Consider the following 16,855-nt stretch of genomic DNA (forward strand, 5'->3'; position numbering starts at 1 on the left):
GTCCCCCAAAAATCTAAACTCCAAAATCCTTGTTGGTTTTTTGGTCCCCAACAGGCACATATTTCTCTGGAATACCATAGGGCACACCTGGAAATCTTCTAGGGTGCACCAGTGTGCCCTGGCGCACACTTTGAGAACCACTGATTTAATGTGACATAGTTCAGTTTACCAGGAATCATCAAAGCCCAGGAGAGGGTGGGCCCCATGGTTCACCTTTGAACATTGCGGATAGATTATTTTTAAAACAGAAGCCCTTGCTTCTCCCTCATCTTGCTGTGATCAGAGAAGACGACTTGAGAGTAATGTCAGCCCCATACTGTATTTAATTATGAGGGGTCTGGATGTCTTAGGCAGAAGCCCTTTTGTGTAACAATTGAAAGCCAATGAAAAAGCCTTCCCAAGTCCATGTCCAGGGCATTTGGGGATGCAGTGGAGGCATGGAGAAGTTTGTAAAGATGCAATAGTTTGGGTGAGTCCTAAAATAGAGGTGTGTGACATACCAATGATTGCTTTTCCCCTCCAGTCTTTCAGGGAATGAGGCTTGGATCCTGCTTACTGAAAGCACAAAGTGAAACAGGGAGCCACAGAGGAATGACCCTGCCCCGAGGAGTTATGTGCACCTTAATTCTCTAATCAGGAACAGAAGTCTTAAACTGTGAACAGGGATCTGTCTGTGAACATGGATCTGCAGCATAGGACACTAGCCATATCTTTCTAATTAATTCTGTTGCGCCCCCCCTTTCATGTCAATATCATCAAACTAATCTCTTAATTGCCTACCCACTTCAGCCCACCCCCACAAATTATTTCTGGTTGTTTTTAAATTTTTCTTCCACAAATAAGCCTGTAGCCATTATGTGTAAACTAAACCAAAACATTTAAAGTCTCTTAACCCCCTAACTTGTTGAAAGATCTTACCCAAAATTACCATTACCCAACCTACTTCTCAGAAAATGCTTCACCCCCTCCCCCCATCTGAAATGACTATTTCTGGGAGTGTAGTGGAGGTGAGTTGTGAGTAAAGACTCCAAAATGTAGAAATAAAGGCCAAGAAAAGTTTAAAATTCCTCTGGGGTTTATATCTGAACCAAGTGTCACTAGCCTCAAACCACCTTCCCTTCCTGTTTTCTCTCTTGTCTTAGCTGCTTGATGAAATTTTTCTTACAAAAACTAAATTAAGAGCCTTCTAAAAGATTGAAAAAATAGGAAATGGTAGATCCAAAACTCTCAGAAAAATATGTAACATCAAACTTGAAGCAGGTTTCCAAACAAAGGGCAAACTCTCAGACCAGCACTCCTCTGCCTCTGAGACAGTCCCTCCCCGGGACACCCCTCCAAGGCAACCTCTTCCCCAAAGATGAGAAAGCCACTTCATGTTCCCAATGTGAAACCACTTATTTTGATTTAAAAAAATGTTCAGAAAAGTAAAAATAAAGACAATGTTACTAGTCCCCTCGGGGATTTTAAACCACTAGAATCTCATTTCAAGGACTTAGTAGGACACTCCTGTGTCGAAGAGGCGGAAAACACAGCAACAGCCCCAGTGAGCAGACACCGGCAACACCCATACCCAAACGCCCTAGGCAGCAACAGTAGAAGGGGGTGGTGGGCCTGCAGACAGACCACACCTAGGGAACACGGAGGCCACACCCAGTGGACTCCAGTGACCACAACCTTCTTTTACACAGACAAAATGAGAAAGCAGAGAAATGCAGAGAAATCTCCAGAAAAGGACCTGAATGAGTCAGATATAACCAAATTACCAGATGCAGAGTTTAAAATAATGATTGTTATGATGCTCAAAGATATTAGAACAACAATAGATGGTCATTACAAACACCTAAATAAAGAGATAGCAAATATAAAAAAGGACATTGAAATAATAAAAAAGAATCAGTCAGAAATGACAAATGCAATATCAGAAATTAAGACCACAATGAAAGGAATTAAAAGCAGGATGGATGAAGCTGAGAATCGAATCAGCGTGTTAGAGGACAAGATAAATGAAGGTATATAAGCAGAGCAGAAAAAAGAAAAGAGACTCAAAAAGTCTGAGGAAACTCTAAGAGAGCTCTGTGACAACATGAAGAGAAATAACATCTACATCATAGGGATTCCTGAAGAAGAAGAGAAAGAACAAGGGATAGAGACTTTGTTCAAACATATCATAGCGAAAAACTTCCCTAAATTAAGGCAGGAAAACATCTCACAAGTTCAAGAAGCACAGAGAACTCAATTAAAGAGAAACCCAAAGAAATCTACACCAAGGCACATCATAATTAAAATACCAAAGCTAAGTGATGAAGAGAAAATATTAAAAGCTGCTAGAGAAAAAAGACTATCAGTTATAAAGGAGCCCCCATAAGGATGACTTCCGACTTCTCAACAGAAACACTTGAGGCCAGAAGGGAATGGCAAGAAATATTCAAAAAATGCAGAACAAGAGCCTACAACCAAGACTACTTTATCCAGCAAGGCTATTGTTTAAAATTAAAGGAGAAATAAAAAGCTTTCCAGACAAAAAAACCTGAAAGAATTCACTACAACCAAACCAAGGCTGCAAGAAATGCTAAGGGGCCTGTTGTAAACAGATCAAAGGAGAAAAAGAATATAACAAAAAGAGGAATACAGTTTTAAAGAATAAAATGGCAATAAACAACTACATATCAATAATAACCTTAAATGTAAATGACTTAAATGATCAGATCAAAAGACGTAGGGTAGCTGCGTGGATAAGAAAACAGGACCCATACATATGCTGTCTACAAGAGACACACCTTAAAACAAAAGATGTACATAGATTGAAAATAAAAGGATGGAAAAAAAAATATTTCACGCAAATGGAAATGAAAAAAAAGCTGAGGTAGCAATACTTATATCAGACAAAATGGACTTTAAAACAAAGGCAATAGTAAGAGATAAAGAAGGTTACTACATAATGATAAAGGGAGCAATCCAACAGGAAGATATAACCGTTATAAATATCTACGCACCTAATATAGGAGCACCTAAATATATAAAACAGACTTTGATGGATTTAAAGGGCGAGATCAACAGCAATACTATAATAGTAGGGGATTTCAATACCCCACTAACATCACTAGATAGATCCTCAAGAAAGAAAATTAACAAAGAAACAACAGACTTAAAGGACATACTAGATCAACTCAATTTAATAGATATCTTCAGACCCTTTCATTCTAAAGCAGCAAAATATGCATTCTTTTCAAATGCTCATGGTACATTCTCTAGGATAGACCACATGTTAGGGCACAAAAGCAGTCTCAAGAAATTTAAGAAGATTGAAATCATATTGAGCACTTTCTCTGATCACAATGGCATGAAACTAGAAATCAACCACAACAGAAAAACGGAAAAATACTCAAACACATGAAAACTAAATAGCATGTTATTAAATAACAAATGGGTTAACAATGAGATCAAAGAAGAAATAAAAAAATTCCTAGAAATGAATGATAACGAGCATACATCAACTCAAAATTTATTGGACAAAGCAAAAGCAGTCTTGAGAGGGAAGTTCATAGCATTACAGACATACCTCAAGAAGCTAGAAAAAACTCAAATAAACAACTTGACCCTGCATCTAAAAGAACTAGAAAAAGAACAGCATGTAAAACCCAGAGCTAGTAGAAGAAAGGAAATAATAAAGATCAGAGCAGAAATAAATGACATAGAGACTAAAGAAACAATACAGAGGATCAATAAAACCAGGAGCTGGTTCTTTGAAAAGGTAAACAAGATTGATGAACCCTTAACCAGACTCATCAAGAAAAAAAGAGAGAGGACTCAAATAAATAAAATTAGAAATGAGAGTGGAGAAATAACAACTGACACAATAGAAATACAAAATATTGTAAGAAAATACTAGAAAGAACTGTACGCAAAAAAACTAGACAACCTAGATGAAATGGACAAATTCCTCGAAACATGTAATATTCCAAAAATTAATCTGGAAGAATCAGAAAACCTAAACAGACCAATTACAACAAATGAGATTGAAACAGTTATCAAAAAACTCCCAAAAAAGAAAAGTCCTGGGCCTGATGGCTTCACAAGTGAATTCTACCAAATATTCAAAGAAGAACTAACTCCTATCCTTCTCAAGCTATTTCAAAAAAATTCAAGAGGAAGGAAGACTTCCAAGCTCCTTTTCTGAGGTGAATACAATTCTGATTCCAAAACCAGGCAAAGACAACACAAAGAAAGAAAATTATAGGCCAATATCCCTGATGAATTTAGATGCTAAGAACCTCAACAAAATATTAGCAAACCAGATCCAGCAATACATGAAAAAAATCATACACCATGATCAAGTGGGATTTATTCTTGGGAGGCAAGGCTAGTACAATATTTGTAAATCAATCAATGTGATTCATCATATAAACAAAAGGAAGGAGAAAAACCACATGATAATTTCAATAGATGCAGAAAAAACATTTGATAAAATCCAGCACCCATTCATGATCAAAACTCTCAACAAAGTGGGAATACAGGGAATATACCTCAACATGATAAAGGCCATCTATGACAAACCCACAGCCAACATCACACGCAATGGGCAAAAATTAAAAGCAATACCCTTAAGATCAGGAACAAGGCAGGGGTGCCCCCTTTCACCACTCTTATTCAACATAGTTCTGGAAGTCCTAGCCACAGCAATCAGACAAGAAAAAGAAATAAAAGGCATCCAAATTGGAAAAGAAGAACTAAAACTATCATTATTTGCAGATGATATGATATTGTATATAGAAAACCTTAAAGTCTCAGTCAAAAACTACTGGACCTGATAAATGAATTCAGCAAGGTGGCAGGATATAAAATTAATACTCAGAAATCAGAGGCATTTTTATACCCTAACAATGAACTGTCAGAAAGAGAAATTAAGGAAGCAATCCCCTTCACCACTGCAACCAAAAAAATAAAGTACCTAGGAATAAATTTAACCAGGGAGATTAAAGACTTGTACTCAGAAAATTATAAAACATTGATAAAAGAAATCAGGGAAGATACAAACAATTGGAAGCATATACTGTGCTCATGGTTAGGAAGAATAAACATCATTAAAATGTCTATATTCCCCAAAGCAATTTATAAATGCAATGCAATACCAAGTAAAATACCAAGGACTTACTTCAAAGATATAGAACACATATTCCAAACATTTATATAGAACCAAATGAGAACATGAATAGCCTCAACAATCTTGAAAAGGAAGAATAAAGTTATCAAGTTATACTACAAGGACATTGTACTCTAAACAGCCTGGTACAGGCATAAGAACAGGCATATAAATCAATGGAACAGAACTGAGAACCCAGAAATAAACCCACACTTTTATGGACAACTGATATTTGACAAAGGAGGTAAGAGCATACATTGGAGTAAAGACAGCCTCTTTAACAAATGGTGTTGGGAAAATTGGACAGCTACCTGCAAAAAAATGAAACTAGACCACCATCTTATACCATTCACAAAAATAAACTCAAAATGGGTAAAAGGCTTAAATGTAAGCTGTAAAACCATAAGCATCTTAGAAGAAAACATAGGCAGTAAGCTCTCTGACATCTCTCGTAGCAATATATTTGCCGATTTATCTCCATGGTCAAGTGAAATAAAAGACAGGATAAACAAATGGGACTATATCGAACTAAAAAGCTTTTGCACAGCGAAAGACAATAAGAACAGAATAAAAAGACAAACTACACAGTGGGAGAATATATTTGACAATACATCTGATAAGGGGTTAATAACCAAAATTTATAAAGAACTTGTAAAACTCAATACCAGGAAGACAAACAATCCAATCAAAAAATGGGCGAAAGAAATGAATAGACACTTCTCCAAAGAGGACATACAGATGGCCAATAGGCATATGAAAAAATGCTCAACATCACTAATCATTAGAGAAATGCAAATTAAAACCACAATGAGATATCATCTCACACCAGTCAGAATGGCGTTCATCAACAAAACAACACAGAATAAGTGCTGGCGAGGATGTGGAGAAAAGGGAACCCTCCTGCACTGCTGGTGGGAATGCAGACTGGTGCAGCCACTGTGGAAAACAGTATGGAGATTCCTCAAGAAATTGAAAATCGAACTGCCTTTTGAATCAGCTATACCACTTTTAGGAATATACCCCAAGAACACCATAGCACTGTTTGAAAAGAAGAAATGCACCCCCATGTTTATGGCGGCATTGTTCACAATAGCGAAGATCTGGAAACAGCCCAAGTGTCCATCAAAAGACGAGTGGATTAAAAAGCTTTAGTACATATATACTATGGAATACTACTCAGCCATAAGAAATGATGACATCGGATCATTTACAATAACATGAATGGACCTTGATAACATTATACTGAGCGAAATAAGTAAATCAGAAAAAACTAAGAACTATATATTTCCATACATAGGTGGGACATAAAAATGAGACTCAGAGACATGGACAAGAGTGTGGGGGTTATGGGTTGGGGGGGAGGAGAGAGGAAGGGTTGGAGAAGGGGAGGGGCTCAAAGAAAACAAGTTAGAAGGTGACAGAAGACAATTGAACTTTGGGTTATGGGAATGCAGCATAATCAAATGTCAAAATAACCTAGAGATGTTTTCTCTGAACATATGTACCCTGATTTATCAATGTCACCCCATTAAAATTAATTTTTAAAAAAAGGTCTTAGTAGGGCCATCTCTAGTATGTGCCTTGGCGCATGCGCACACGCACAAGCACACACACAGGTGCTCGTGTGACAGCACCTACCCACACCCCCATCACATCCACACATCTTCCTGCTCTAGCTTTTTCATCATTCATGTTTATAAGAAGAAAGTCTGGGGGGCTGACCTGTGGTGGCACAGTGGATAAAGCATTGACCTGAAACGCTGAGGTTCCGGGTTTGAAACCTGGGCTTGCTTGGTCAGGGCACATATGGGAGTTGATGCTTCCTGCTCCTCCCCCTGTTTTCTCCATCTCTTTCCTCTCTCTTTCTCCTTTCTCTCTAAAAGTAAATAAATAAAAATTTTTTTAAAGATGTTTAAATAAGAAGGAAGCTTCCAGTTTTCAGATGTGCATGTAGGTAGCTTGGAGTAGCCACTGCATCCTAACAAGAAAAAACCTGAACAAGGGAGAAATCAACTCTTCCTGGATTCATAAGAGAGGGGAGGACGCAAAGCAACCTGCTGCCACCAAAACTGGAGGGACAGACAGAGATAAGGGAGTCACGGCTTCCTGAGCAGGCTCTGAAGCAGAAACCACCACAATAACCAGTGCCAGACGGCAACCTGAACTGTCGTTGACAAATTCTTGGAGGCGCAGGGTGGACAACTCTGAGAGTTAAATATTCCAAAGGGGACCCAGTCATCGAAGGGGGGCACAAGTTTGGAAATTTACCTCCTCCAGGAACTCAGGTAGGTTCCCAGAGTAAATATTGGAGAAAAATACCCTCATGTTTCTAGGAGGGGAACGTGACCATTTTTGAAATAGCCAGAGTTCTCTGTTCTTCTGTCATCAGGAGAAACTGGTTAATCAGAGTCTAACCTGGTGGTGTACAAACAGAGCCTATCTAACCTGAGGGGAGGGAAATACTCAACTCCAGTCAGCTCTAGACATCCTCCCACACCTAAGGGAAGAGAAAAAAAAAATTAAAACATTTGTGAAGCTTACAGTCCAGAGGGACAGGCTCATTAAAAAATTGAGACCTAATCATAGGACTATAGAATGTCTCCTCTCCCCCTCATACTTCACCCCCATGTTGTTAAAGCCCTGTTTACAGGGGTTCCCTTTACCAGATAAATCATGTCCAGCTCTTAAAAAAATATTACAAGGCATAGAAAAGACGAAAGCACAATCTGAAAAAGCAGAGCAACTATGGAAACCAGCCATGGCAGTGATGTTGGAATTATCAGACTGAGAATTCAAAACAGCTGAAAGGAACCAAGTTTTGCCATCTTGAAGCTGCATGCTTTGAATATTGACTTTAAGCTGTTTATCAAGAAACAAAAGACTCATAATAAACCCTTGACCCTCCCTCCTTTCCTGCCCAAGAAATTCAGACAGAAAGAACTGCCTCATAGATTTTTCTCATTCTCTACATGACACCATAGCCTATTTAAAAACATCAAACCACTATAATATCCCAGGGTTCCAATGTTAGGCTTGAGGTTACTCTTTTTGAAAACCTATCTAAAGTTGTACATAAACTAAGGAAGTTTTTAAGAAGCCTTCGCTCTGTCTTTCAATTTGGAATTTTCAGATTCTCCTCTTCCCCAAGAATTCTACGTCCAGTATGTTGGGATGTGCTGGATCCGAAGAAGGGGAAATTATGAGTCCTGTTGGACCACTATGCTTGAGTGATGTTTGGAGATAAAACCATTTGCAGATTTTAAACATTTGCTTAAAGTTTGACAGAAAACATAATTTTATTATATGTACATACACAGTCATATATGCAGTAGGCATACATACATGTTTACAAATATATATATATCCTTTCTTTCATTGGCAGAGATGCAGAGATGAATAGCAGCAGAATTGTTTTCAAGCTGCACATTAAGATATAGACCAACTTTACGCAGTGGAATTAGGTGGCATTATTTGTGAAACAACAGAATGGGAGAGCGGGACACCGAACAGAATTTATCATGGGGCTTGCTGGACTGAAGAGGTTCTCTGGGCCCCATTGATGTCTGTCAGGGCATCTCTAAGCATCAGCTCTCAAAATATAAAGGGACTTTATGAATTTAAAGTGTCAACCACTTTTATTTCTCTGTTAAGACCACATAGTCAGATTGACAGTTTAATGTGGAACTATTCCCCGTTAGAGATTCTAATATTTCATCCTTTCTGCTGTGATGTTCAAAGTGGGATTTTGTTGTTATTCAGTTGCCCCTTACATGCTATCAAGGATATCACCACCAACATTTTAAAGAACTTATTAAAAAATGCTACATTTATCTATGAACTCGTTTATGGCATCAGGACAACCACAGTTGAAATAGTTTTGTTTTAGCAATCACCAAGGCAACAGTATCTATAACCCTAGTAGGACTGTGGAGCTGACCTGAAGAGTGTGTACTCTGTGTGATGGTGGAAACCAGATGATTTTTACAACTCTCCCAACTGAACAAAGACAGTCACCACTCTAAACGACTTTGTGGGGTTTGTGATAGCTTGCTATTAACTGTTTGGGAAATACTTAAACTAGAGTGACAGCAAGGTGTGATTCATCTGTTTAAAATAGCTTTTTTTTTTTTTTTTTTTTGTAATTTTCTGAAGCTGGAAACGGGGAGAGACAGTCAGACGGACTCCCGCATGCGCCCGACCGGGATCCACCTGGCACGCCCACCAGGGGCGACGCTCTGCCCACCAGGGGGCAATGCTCTGCCCCTCCGGGGCGTCGCTCTGCCGCGACCAGAGCCACTCTAGCGCCTGGGGCAGAGGCCAAGGAGCCATCCCCAGCGCCCGGGCCATCTTTGCTCCAATGGAGCCTTGGCTGTGGGAGGGGAAGAGAGAGACAGAGAGGAAGGAGGGGGTGGGGGTGGAGAAGCAAATGGGTGCTTCTCCTATGTGCCCTGGCCAGGAATCGAACCCGGGTCCCCCGCACGCCAGGCCGACGCTCTACCGCTGAGCCAACCAGCCAGGGCCTAAAATAGCTTTTTATTTCCCCCATTGGTAGCATTTATAACCTCTAGGGCCCTGGTAGTCACTTCATCATCATCCAATCCCACATCAACCCTGGATATCCAAATGCATAGAAAATGCAAGAAAGTTTACAGACAGTGAGGTAGGTGTTTGATTTTAGACATTCACTTTTGAAGACTGTACAGAATTCTAATGCAAAAAAGTTGGTGAGGATAGATAATCTTGTGCAGACACATCTTGTCATGCAGCCACACAGAGAAGAATATGTCCACAGACATCTTGGTTGGGTTACACAAACCCTACAAATGGAGCCAATGCATCAACAATGGAGGAAACTGGAAATGGCTTCTTCACGTACTCCAGTTGGCCATTCGTGGGAAGGGGGTTGACAAGTTAGCATGTTTAAAACATCAGGACACACATCAGTCTGCTGCTACAAAAAATGAAACAAAAGAGAATATTAATATTCATAGACCAGTTAAAACAGTACAGAACATACTGAAGCTTTTAACAGAGTAGACAAATTCAATGTGTGCTCTACTAGAAATAAAACCAATAGACTATTGCAGAGGTAGTCAACCTTTTTATACCTACTGCCCACTTTTGTGTCTCTGTTAGTAGTAAAATTTTCTAACTGCCTACCGGTTCCACAGTAATGATGATTTATAAAGTAGGGAAGTAACTTTACTTTAGAAAATTTATAAAGCATAGTTACAGAAAGTTAAAGCATATAATAATAATTACTTACCAAGTATCATACTTTATGTCAGATTTTCGCTAAGTTTGGCAGAATAAATCTTTATAAAACAACTTACTATAGTTAAATCTATCTTTTTATTTATACTTTGGTTGCTCTGCTACCACCCATCATGAAAGCTGGAATGTCCACTAGTGGGCAGTACGGACCAGGTTGACTACCACTGGACTATTGGGTATCAAGAATTTTGGTTGAAAGTGATAAGATATAAAGAAGAAATAAGAAGAACCAATGAATATATTGAAGAAATGATCTACATAACCAGCAGACAAAGAAAGACAAATTAAAAGTTGACAATGGTAAAAGAGAGTAAAAATATTGCAGTACTGGTAGGGTATGGAATGTGATTATTTATAAGTGTCAGGTGACAGCACAACCTTTATGGCTGCCAAATTGTCATTTGGGTCACCCTTAATGACAAGCTGTGTTCAAGAAACCCTAGTATTGCGCTTGGTATCCTAAACAGGCTTTAGAAGCCAGAGATGGCATGACTGAGACTGGAGATACCCACAGACATACCCATCATAATCACCACAGGCTGCTGGAGGTCTTCTGCCTCAAGTTTTTTTGTTTTTTTTAAAAGGGAAAAAAAATCTTAGAAAGGAACAGAAACAACTCCAGAATAAATGAATAACATTAAAATTTATTCAGTTTGATGGTCCCAGTGCTATCACAAAGGACTATAACTTCTATGGTGACTTCCCAGAATGCATTGGTTTTGAAGCTCTTTTTCAGCTTCAGCTGCATCACTCTGACTTAACTCACTGATACCCCGTTAGTCACTAACTGGACACTGATGTGTTTCTGGATTGCATTTCAATGTTGTACAGAGCAAGAGAGCAACTCCTATGGATGCTGATGTTAGCACAGTTGTGGTCTGAAGCACAGGTGGAGCCCCAGATGGGTGCAATCTGTTATTTACATCTGAGTGATTGAAACTAAACTACCAGATCCTAAAAGCTTTAATTACAGCAGTGATAATTTGTCTTTTCCTGCTTATTTTCAGTATGAGGAGGACAAATTCCAGTTAATGAAGCAGACCTTGTTTCATGAAGATTCAAATTTTATGCCTCCAGTTTAGACTGATATATTCAGCTGTCTGCATGACATTTTTACTTAGATATCCATTCTTTTTTTTTCTGAAGTGAGAAGTGGGGAGGCAGAGAGACAGACTCCTGCATGTGCCCTACTGAAATCCACCTGGCATGCCCACTAAGGGGCGATGCTCTGCCCATCTGGGGCATTGCTCTGTTGCAACTGGAGCCATTCTAGCATCTGAGGTGGAGGCCATGGAGCCATCCTCAGCACCTGGGCCAACTTTTGCTCCAATGGAGCCTTGGCTGTGGGAGGGGAAGAGAGAGATAGAGTGAAAGGAGAGGGAGGAGGGGGGAGAAGTAGATGGGTGCTTCTCCTGTGTTCCCTGGCCGGGAATCAAACCCGGGACTTCCACATGCCAGGTCGACACTCTACCACTGAGCCAACTGGCCAGGGCCTAGATATCCATTCTTAAACATGGCTTGTACTAAGCAACCTCCCCCCAAGAAAACCTTTTCTAGTTCCTAAAGCAACTATAACAATGCCTGGCACATAATTGTCATTGTCTTCCCCATGTCAGTAAGTAGCAATGCCAACCTCCCAGTTAGTTGCTCAGGCCAAAAATCTTTCTCAGACATCCACCAGCTAATTTCTGTCATCAAAACTTTTCCAAAATTCAAGCACTTCTCACCAACTCCACAAGATCACCCTATTCCATGTAACTGGGTTTTTTATTTTTGATTTTTTTTTGCATGAATTATTGCAAGAGCTTTCTACCTGATCTCCCTGTGTGTACTTTTGTACCCTACATTCTGTTCTCAACACTGTAGCCAGAGTGATCCTTTTCAAATATAAATCAGGCATTCCACTCCTCTGCCTAAAGCCTTCAATGGCTCCCATCATCTCAAATAAATGGAAAAGTCCTTACAGTGGCCTATAGGGCCTTAAAGAGCCTTTCCCCCCTACCCGCATTACATCTCTACTATTCCCATTGCTCTCTTTGCTCTCCTGCTATTCTCCATAGAAGGCAGGTGTGCTCTTGCCTCAGGGTCTTTGCACTTACTTTCCCTTAACCTGGACCACTCTTCCTCACATCTGCAAGGCTTACTTTGTCACCTTCTGACATTCTTTGTTTAAATGTCATCTATTTTTGAAATCTTTGCTGTAGCTACTCACCTCCCTTGTTTTATCTCCCCTGTGCCTGTTTTTATCTTTCTCCATAGTATTTACCATCATCATATATTTTATTTATCACCCACTTCCCAATGGAATCTAAGCTACACAAAGGCAAGAATTTTTGTCTATTTTTTCTCTTTCACTGCTGTGTACTAAGCAACAGAACAATGCCATGTACATAAGAGAATGAATAAACTAAATTTAATATTTTCTCCATAGTAGTTCCTCAAATCGAGAGGGACTCTTTGCATGCTAGCAGCACGTTTTCCATAATCAGAGAAGACAGAAACATTTTGCTATGGAAGTCAACAAATGGTCAAAAGTTTTTGTTTTTTCACCTCATAAACATCAAGGTGTCCCCAGTGAAAAGTCTGAGTGACTATTGTCATTTCATACAAAACATAAACTCAAAATTGTTGTATGTGCTTTTCATAATTGTGGATCACCAACAAATTGAGATAAATATGACCCAATGCCCCACTACTGCTCCACTATAGGACTTTTTATTCTAATAATTCACAAAAGCCTGGGAATTGCCACGAAGAGCATCATATGAGAGAACATTTAAATACATTTCCTCTGAGACTTATATTTAGACATGGATAGTGCTATGAAACCTACTCTAAATATTTTCCAGTACATGTTCATTCAAGTTTCTGAAGTCTATCAAAGAATCAGATCCTGTTGGTAAGTATGTTTATGGCTTTGACTATTGTGGCAAACCTTATAGATAGGTTGGCTCACTCAGAGCCCATTTCCAGCCCCTGCCCCATTGCCTTCTGCCCGAGGCTGTAACACGAATCCTGGATTCCTCAGCTGTTCACGCAGCCAGAGGTGCCCAAGGGACAGTCTGGCCAAAAAGACAGAAAGAAGTCTGCTGGTTCCATACATCTGCCTCTCCTCTGCCATTTTCCTGCCTTAGAATGAAAAAGGTGCCTGGAGGTAAAGCAACCATGAAATCAAAACAAAAAATGTGAAGCACAGTGAACCAGAAATGTAGAAGGGACCTAGAACACTAACATCTTTTATATATATATATATATATATATATATATATATATATATATATATATATATATATATAAAAGATATAAATTTTTATTTTAATGGGGTGACATCAATAAATCAGGGTACATATATTCAAAGAAAACATTTCGAGGTTATCTTGTCATTTAGTTCTGTTGTATACCCATCACCCAAAGAGAGATCGTCCTCGTCACCCTCTATCCAGTTTTCTTTGTACCCCTCCCCCTCCCCCTCCCCCTCTCCCTCCTCCCCTCCCTCCACCCCCCGTAACCACCCCACGCCTGTCCATGTCTCTTAGTCTCATTTTTATGTCCCACCAATGTATGGAATCCTGCAGTTCTTGTTTTTTTCTGATTCACTTATTTCACTCCGCATAATGTTATCAAGATTCCACCATTCTGCTGTAAGTGATCTGATGTCATCATTTCTTCTAGCTGAATAGCATACCCTGGTGTATATGTGCCCCATCTTCTTTATCTAGTCTTCTATTTTTTTTTACAGTGATTAAAAGCCTTTAAGCAAACTCTTGGCCAATACAGCAAGAATCCATAAAAGAGTAGTGTCCTTAACATGATCACCAAGTCCAAGTTGGCCCCATCACCATGTCAAATTCCTGAAAAATGCAACTCAACCACAGTTAAGTCTGTTAGGAGCTGTCACAGGGAGCAGGAGTCCAGGAAAAGTCCACATCCAGGAAAAGTCCACATGGCACTGGAATTGTTGTCACCATTCTATACTTTGCAGCTCATGTCCAAGTCCCAGTGATCGCTGCTTCTAGCTGGTAATGATTCAGGTAGACTGGAAAGGCCATTTGCAGCATCCGTGGATATGGAGCTTCTGTTCTCCTCTGCCTGGAGAGATGAGACCAGGTTGCTTTTCCCTGGAGCTCTGCAACTGTGGCATGGTAAAGAGAACTTTGGGATACACTAAGCTGGGTGGCCAAGGTAGATTCATAATAGAAGTTGGTAAAAAGGAGAAAGAGAGCTCTAAATTAGGAGTAGATCCCGGCCTGAAATATGAGTGGGGCATTGAGGTAGGAGGGATAAAGGAAATACTATATATTAAGCAAAGCAGCAGAAAATAGGACTATCAACACCCACAACAGAGATCTTTGAGGGAAGAATAAAAAACCTGACTATTCAGGCAAAACATAGTTAAGTGGCCCTTGTGCAAATGAGATCAGTTTACCTGCTTCTTGGAAGAAATACCCAAGGCTCGTCCACAGTGTCCGTAGATGGGGCCGATGGCCCTGGGCACCTTCAGCCTTCAGTGGCTAACCCCAGCATTCTGGGCAAGGTTAGGTCATAGGTGGCTGGAGCAGGGCTGGAAGAGACTGAACCCTCCCTTAGAGGGGCGAGGGGGAAGCCTACCTTCCAGTGTCCATGTTTCCTCACAGCAGAGGCATGTAAGCCTGGCAGGTTTTAGCTCAATGACCTTCCTTTCCACTATTGAAGCAGGACCCAGATGGCATCCTATGAGACCCCTTTGTGGCATTGGAGCCTTTAAGGGTGTATCCTAAAAGCTGATAGTTCCCCTGATCTCTATTGGTTTTTTTCTGCCTCTAGGCATCTTAAAAGCCATGCTCAGAAGATCTCGCTGAGGGGTTTGAGGATCCCCATCCGCCTATATAAATCTTTTCCATATATCTGGAGCTATTTGGAAAAAGACAAAACAGTATTATTAGCTGGATCTAATAAAGAAGGTAGTAGTTTGCAGGCGAAAAAGATTTGGTGTCTCCTGTTCATCAGCATTCAAAAGAAATGTAAATTTTTTTTTAAGTAAGAAGCATGATATGGTAGACCTGTAGGAGTTCCAGGATATGACTACCCCCTTTAAAAAAATTTTTTAATTGACCTTAAAATGTTTGCTGAGTACACTTTAATAATACCTTAACTTTAAAGATTGTAAGCATGACAAAATACAGTAAATGCTTTTGCTCCATATGCAGGAGCATTTTCAGTTTAGCCAGTTTAGGAAATCCAATAATAGAACAATGCATACAGACAATGAGCTATAACTTGCTTAGCAGCCTCTCCTGTTCTGACAGAGGTTACTATAGATCCGGAATATGTATCCACTGTAATGTGGACATACGACTGTTTACCAAATGAAGGTATATGAGTAACATCCATCTGCCAAAGTTGTCCTGGTAGGGGTCCTTGAGGGTTAACTCCAAATGAAGGGGCAGTATAGGACCCCTTGGACAGGATTTCCCAATCTGCCGTGCTGCTTCCCGAGAAGGTTGAAACTGTTTACACCGGGTTGCAGCGTTCTGGTGATGAATAGTATGAGACTGACTTGCTCAGTCTGTCATGGTTGCTCCATATACTTTTCTTTTGGGTAGCTTGATCAACAAGGGCATTCCTAGGCCCTGGCCAGTTGGCTCAGTGGTAGAGCATTGGCCTGGTGTGCAGGATTCCCGGGTTCAATTCCCAGTTAGAGCACACAGAAGAAGCTTCTCCACACCTCCCCCTCTCCTTCCTCTCTGTCTCTCTCTTCCCCTCCCGCAGCCAAGGCTCCACCAGAGCAAAGCCACCCTGGGCACTAAGGATGGCCCCATGGCCTCTGCCTCAGGCGCCAGAATGGCTCTGGTTGCAACAGAGCAACACCCCAGATGGGCAGAGCATTCCCCCCCCCCCCCCGTAGGCATGCCAGGCGGATCCTGGTCAGGCGCATGCGGGAGTCTGTCTGACTGCCTCCCCATTTCCATCTTCAGAAAAATACAAAAAAAAAAAAAAAGAAAAGAAAAAATACAACAAAAAAAGAAAAAAAAGAGAGAAAAAAAGGGCATTCCCTTGTGCTAAAGCTCCAGGGAGCACGGAGTGAGCTTGAGTATGTCCTATGAAACATGGAGCTCTATGTTGACATATAAGTCTTTGAAGAAGGAGGAACTGCTGAAATAGTTCAACAGCATTTGTCCCTAAGACAGCAGTCTTTATAGTGGAAACACCATAAGTAAATATTTGCTGCCTGTCTATAGATTAAGGGGGGAATATGACAAATGCTGAAAAGCCATGATCTTTGTGCCCCTCCCTTCCCCCAACCCCCTCCCTCTCCTCCCCCCACCCTGTAACCCCAACACTGTTGTCCATGTCTCTGAGTCTCATCTTTATGTCCCACCTATGTATGGAATCATATAGTTCTTAGTTTTTTCTGATTTACTTCTTTCACTCAGTATAATGTTATCAACATCTTGATTATTG

The 16,855-nt window shown here is 40.2% G+C and overlaps 1 long non-coding RNA gene across 2 annotated transcripts in view; it reads right to left on the reverse strand.

Moving 5' to 3' along the window:
• Positions 1-9,667: 9,667 nt before the first annotated feature.
• The window catches only part of LOC136400811 (uncharacterized), a 38,060-nt gene continuing 30,872 nt past the window's right edge, over positions 9,668-16,855 (reverse strand). For both annotated transcript variants that reach the window (XR_010750400.1, XR_010750399.1), the window contains exon 3: positions 9,668-10,091. This is a non-coding gene — a long non-coding RNA (uncharacterized lncRNA). The remainder of the gene's footprint in view (positions 10,092-16,855) is intronic.

The sequence above is a fragment of the Saccopteryx leptura genome, chromosome 3 (genome assembly GCF_036850995.1).
Source record: "Saccopteryx leptura isolate mSacLep1 chromosome 3, mSacLep1_pri_phased_curated, whole genome shotgun sequence".
NCBI classification, from domain to species: domain Eukaryota; kingdom Metazoa; phylum Chordata; class Mammalia; order Chiroptera; family Emballonuridae; genus Saccopteryx; species Saccopteryx leptura.